Source organism: Bos javanicus, chromosome 11, assembly GCF_032452875.1.
Source record: "Bos javanicus breed banteng chromosome 11, ARS-OSU_banteng_1.0, whole genome shotgun sequence".
NCBI classification, from domain to species: Eukaryota; Metazoa; Chordata; class Mammalia; order Artiodactyla; family Bovidae; genus Bos; species Bos javanicus.
The window spans coordinates 76,239,454-76,246,002 of NC_083878.1; positions in this window are offsets into that span (position 1 = coordinate 76,239,454).

Here is a 6,549-nt window from a genome sequence, read left to right on the forward strand (position 1 = left end):
GAGCTTTAAGCCAACTTTTTCACTCTCCTCTTTCACTTTCATCAAGAGGCTCTTTGGTTCTTCACTTTCTGCCCTAAGGGTGGTGTCATCTGCATATCTGAGGTTATTGATATTTCTCCCGGCAATCTTGATTCCAGCTTGTGCTTCATCCAGTGCAGCGTTTCTCATGATGTACTCTACATTTAAGTTAAATAAGCAGGGTGACAATATACAGCCTTGACGTACTCCTTTCCCGATTTGGAACCAGTCTGTTGTTTCATGTCCAGTTCTAACTGTTGCTTCTTGACCTGTGGACAGATTTCTCAGGAGGCAGGTCAGGTGGTCTGGTATTCCCATCTCTTTCAGAATTTTCCACAGTTTGTTGTGATCCACACAGTCAAAGGCTTTGGCATAGTCAATAACGCAGAAGTAGATGTTTTTCTAGAACTCTCTTTTTTGATGATCCAGCAGATGTTGGCAATTTGATCTCTGGTTCCTCTGCCTTTTCTAAATCCAGCTTGAACATCTGGAAGTTCATGGTTCACGTACTGTTGAAGTCTGACTTGGAGAATTTTGAGCATTATTTTGCTAGCGTGTGAGATGAGTACAATTGTGCAGTAGTTTGAACATTCTTTGGCATTGCCTTTCTTTGGGATTAGAATGAAAACTGACCTTTTCCAGTCCTGTAGCCACTGCTGAGTTTTCCAAATTTGCTCACATATTGAGTGCAGCACTTTCACAGCATCATCTTTCAGGATTTGAAACAGCTCAACTGGAATACCATCACCTCCACTAGCTTTCTTTGTAGTGATGCTTCCTAAGGCCCATTTTACTTCACATTCTAGGATATCTGGCTCTAGGTGAGTGATCACACCATTGTGGTAATCTGTCATGAAGATCTTTTTGTATAATTCTTCTGTGTATTCTTGCCACTCTTCTTAATATCTTCTGCTTCTGTTAGGTCCATACCATTTCTTTCCTTTATTGAGCCCATCTTTGCATGAAATGTTCCCTTGGTATCTCTGATTTTCTTGAAGAAATCTCTAGCATTTCCCATTCTATTGTTTTCCTCTGTTACTTTGCATTGATCACTGAGGAAGGCTTTCTTATCTCTCCTTGCTATTCTTTGGAGCTCTCTACTCAGATGGGTATATCTTTCCTTTTCTCCTTTGCCTTTCATGTCTTTTCTTTTCTCAGCTATATGTAGGGCCTCCTTGGACAACCATTTTGCCTTTTTGCATTTCATTTTCTTGGAGATGGTCTTGATGACTGCCTCCTGTGCAGTGTCACGGACCTCCATCCATAGTTCTTCAGGCAATCTGTCTATCAGATCTAATCCCTTGAATCTACCTGTCACTTTCACTGTATAATCTCATAAGGGATTTGATTTAGGTCATACCTGGATGGTCTAGTGGTTTTCCCTACTCTCTTAAACTTAAGTCTGAATTTGGCAATAAGGAATTCATGAGCTGAGCCACAGTCAGCTCCCAGTCTTGTTTTTGCTGACTGTATAGAGCTTCTCCATCTTTGGCTGCACAGAATATAATCAATCTTAGTTTTCTGTGTTCATTGAATTATTTTAAATTAATATTAGACTTCATATGTGCCAGATCAAATTAGAAGATAGTTCTTTTAGATAGAAACCTTGTTCTGGGGTTAAACTAGCTTTGTAAGTGTTCTCTGCATCTTTGTTAGTTTTACATGCAAATTTTATGATATGGATCATGAGGGTGGTTTATTCTTTGTTATTAACTATCAAACATCTATGTTTTCCTTTGTAGTCCTTCTTTAATTGAGCTTAACATGCTGTATTTTTTTTCTACTAGGATTTACATGAGATATATGTCACTGTATAACATACTTCATAGATAGTATCACAGGAATGAGTGTGGTTTTGCAAAATTTCATGCTTTCTCATTTTCAGTAAAGCCTGTCATCTTTAAATGGAAGTGACATCATAGAGCTAAACTAGTCTTGGCCCTCTTCTAATTCATTTTACAAGGAAAATCAAAGGCAGCATTTGCTATCATAGCTAGATTTGTGCTTGCTTGCTTTGGAAAAATTACGTGGGCATGTGATGTAATTATGTAAATGGGTAACCCCTTTCCAGTAACTTAGAGACTGGCTTTCCTGTTTAACTTTACTCATCTTTAAGGTCATGAAAAGACAGGAAATGGCAAACCAATTCTGTTTCTTCTGAAAATATGTTACTAAACAGGATATGAGAACAAGTTTCAAAGTCTTTCCCTTTTCTTGATTTTACATTTTTGCTCTTCTTCATTGCCACCAAGGAAGGGGAATTTGAGGGAGAGACTTAGCACTTTGAGTGTTTGGGGTAAAAAACTTGCTTATTCACAGACCTGATGGTCATTGGTTCTAGGACCTCCTTGGGTTCTATACTTCAAAATTATCCCAGAAATGCTGCCTACGATTGCTTGTTCTCTGTCTCTCTGTGTTGGATTTTAAGAGAGCCAAGTTACATGGTTTCTAAGCCCAGCATCTTTTGTAGTGAAACCACAGGTGAAAATGCCATCAATTTCTTGTTGCCTTGTTTCCAGGAACAAACTAGTTTGATGTTATTTCGTCTTCGATTTTTGCAGAACGTCACATTCAATTCTCAACTGTCCTGTTTTTGAAGAAAGATAAGACTTTGGTTTTGATTGAATTTTCCTTGAGATCAGTTATTTCCAAGTCCAGTTTATTAAAGCCCTAACACTGTATCAGTTCTGAATTCTCTGAGGTCATACTCAGGTTCATCTTTGAATTAAAGACAGTCTTTTTTTTTTAAAGGATCAATTGTGAATCTTGAGTTATGTTAAAAGCATTTGTTTTCTATGCAAGAGGAGAGAGGATAGTAAGAGTAAACTGGGAAGATTATTCTTCCTCCATTTTTGTACTTAATGATTTTTTTCTTAAATTTGCACAGATTTTGATAGAAATCTATTAAATATACACTTGTTAAGTTTACTGTTATGCTTGATTCTTTGTTATTTACATGTTGCTGATTTCTGCAGTTGACTTAGAATAAATTTTTGGAGCATGAGAGTCTTAGAAGGATATATATTTTTCCCTTTATTTTAGCACTGGAAAGATGAATCAAGAAGTGTGATTTGGTACCAACCATAGAGGAGGCTGCATGGTTCCTTACTTTTAATGTCTTGTGGTTCTTTGGAGGAGAATTCAATGTATTTTGCTTTATTGGATGGCACACCTGTGCAGATGGAACTCCTGTTCTAATGGCAAACCTATGAAGATGGCACACACTTGTGTGGATGGAACAAATGGATGGTACATACTTGTAGGATTTTGAGAAAGCTGCGTGGAAAGCATTTCTGTGTGGATGACACACGAGGGGATCCTGACGTTTGAGCTTTGGTCGGGCAAATTGTCTGTGCCTTTGAGAAATGTACAACATGCACATTTCCTAAAATCTATAACATTTAGAACTCTCAAACTTGGGAAAATATTTCCTTTGCTATTACCTGCCCTATATCTGAAAATTGTTGGGATCTTAGGGTAAGGAGTCTTGATCAGAATCACATGCAAAAGACAAAAAGATTAAAATAAACCATTATAATGTCAAATCTCTGCTCATAAATGTTTAATATTATCTACTTGTTTGGTTGCGGGTAGTTGAAGATGTTTTGGAGAAGGTGATGGCACCCCACTCCAGTACTCTTGCCTGGAAAATCCCATGGATGGAGGAGCCTGGTAGGGTGCAGTCCATGGGGTCGCTAAGAGTCGGACACGACTGAGTGACTGACTTCCCTTTCACTTTTCACTTTTGTGCATTGTAGAAGGAAATGGCAACCCACTCCAGTGTTCTTGCCTGGAGAATCCCGGAGATGGGGGAGCCTGGTGGGCTGCCGTCTCTGGGGTCGCACAGAGTCGGACACGACTGAAGTGACTTAGTAGTAGCAGTAGCAGTTGAAGATGTTTAACATCAAATTCAAGGCAACCAAAGCCTAGTTTTACCATCCTACTTCATCTCTCTCCATCATCTCCAGAGGAATGAAGCAGTAGTCAGCTGTAGTCTTTATCATCATATCTACTCTCCTTATCTTTGATTCACTTTGTGTTTTTTCTCAGGTTACTGCCCTTAGTAAGAGTTTTAATTTCCCCATCTCTCTGATATCTGATCATCCTTCTACTCCAGCTAGGAACTTCTCTCATCTCAAAAGATTTCACTAGACATCTCAAGATTCAGTGATTTTTTTTTTTTTACCTTTATAAACTTATAAGAATATATTTTTTGATGTGTAATTTTTTTATCCCAAACAACTCTTGTTGTTTTATTGGTGTGATTCTCTTCTCTCCCACCCAACGGTGATCATTCCTCATTCTGCCTGCCTCAGTGGTTGACTGCTGATTGTAGAGATGATGCTTCCTATTTTTATACATCTAGACTTCAAGAAATGAATACCTCTAACTAGTTGGGCTTTTCTTGTGTCTTCTTTCCAAGGAGGTCCTCCTGGCAGGTCTAAGGTCTTCTCAAACTCTGGTGTGTTTAGTCTGTCAATTTTCTATAACTCAGGCCCTTTTTTTTTTTCTTTTTCCTCAAACTCTGAATCCTCTGTAGTACAACCTGGGTCGTCTGCTCCTCGGAACACTTCATGGAGCTCTCAATGCCTATATTAGCCCCCTCTGGCTTCTGTTTCTAAAACTCACGTGCTGTCATGAGAACCATGGGGCAGATTGTGTCAGCATAGAGGGGAACTATGTGTGTTTGGGGAATTGAGGTGCACAAGTTATCTGGTAAACCTCATTTAAGAAGTAGAGGTAGTGTTGTGGCTGCTCAGTTGATGCCTATTGATGGAACATTTAAGGAACAATGATTGTACTTTACTGATTATTTCATCTTGCCTCTTCAAAAGGCTATTCCCAGCTATTCAGTGTTTCAGCTTTCAATTTTTTTTTTTTTTTTTGGTCCTGTCTCTGAGCCACTTCTTACCTATCTCCTTCCTTAATTGTTTATGTCCTTGAAAGTCCTCCTCTAACCTTAGCACTTCTACCTTATACCAGCATGCTTTGCTGTCTGATGATATCTTTATTTCCTACAATTCTTCTCATCTGTCCTGAAATCCCACACCAGCACCCATGTTCAATAAGTTTAATGGAACTTTGTGATTACCTCTCAAGCCCTTCCTAGCTCCTTGTCCTAATACCTTAAATACTAATTTTCAGACTTGAATCTATTTTGGTGACTTATTAGATTTTTCTTTTAGCCTTCCTCCAGGGGACATCAATTTCACACCGTCACAAGCACAGGTGCAACTTCTGCTCTTAAAACTCCCACCCACACTCCTAACTCCACTGTATCTCCTGATAACACCATATTAAGTCACTAATGGCTAGAGTTTGAAAGACTGAATGTTAAAAGCATAATTAGAGACTTAAGAGAAACAAATTGTACCCATAAAATTTAGAATTAATTTCAGGAAAATAGGGCAATTGAAGCACCTCGTGCAATTTGAAGTGACTTTTCTAAATGAGCGACTGTGCCAGAAATCAGCCCCCTCATAACTCCCCCTGTTTCCTTCTTATTTTCTTCCCAGAACAAGGGCAGGTCAGTGGGGTAGGTTTGGCAAACAGCAATGTACATTTCCTGTCAGAATATCAAAGGCAAAGAGCTCACCTTAAAGTTAAGCTTTCTCTCTCTAGTGGAAATGGAAAATGGGAGGAGGTGTGTGGGTGAGACCAATCACTGCCCTCAGGCAAGCTTGAGAAATTGCAAGACCAGAACCTAGACATTCAAAGAGGCAGAATTTCGGAGTTCAGGCTAATCCCATCAGCCAGTAATTTCTCATTTCTTATATCCCGTATTGGCTCACCGCGCCATCCTAGTTTACACAGTCATGTTACATGCCTTCAGTCCCTTCTACCTTTGCTCAGGCAAACTTTCCCTTAAGGAAATAAATCCTGGGCAGCCTACCTTGGTCTACCCACTCCCATCCATTCTTCTACACATGTCTACACCTACTCGCTTACATCCAGGAAGCTTTCTTTGACTGTCATGACCCCCATCTGTCTCTCCTTACTCACATCCACACAGAGACCAAAACAAGTTGTAGCAGTTCCCTGAAGGGCACTGTGTTAGTCACTGTGGGTGCAAAGAAGAAAACATGATTCTACTTGTTAGGAGCTCACAGATTTCAGTGGGAGGAAGCAGCTAAGATTGTAATGATAGAGCATAGAGGTACGTGTGGATAGGATGCATGGGGTCCCAATAGTGAGGTTGCCTGCTACTGCCCCCTCCCTAGCTATGATGTTCCAGAGAGGCCATTGCTCTGGTCTTCAGCATTTTCCTCTTTAAACTGATAAAGTTAATAATTTTTCTGGTAGGGTGATTTTATATGTTAAATGAGCGAATGAATGTAAAATGCATGGTAAAGGTCTTACCTATAGCAGGTGCTAAATAATTGTTTCCTAGTCGATATCCAGGTTAGAAAATGGTTAAAGAGACTCCAATTACAGGTTTGGTCACAGTTTGCGGCTATTTTTGACTCCAGGTCAGGCTTATCTGCCATGCCATGTCTAGTCCTCTCAAGAAAACAAGAATGAAGATTATGG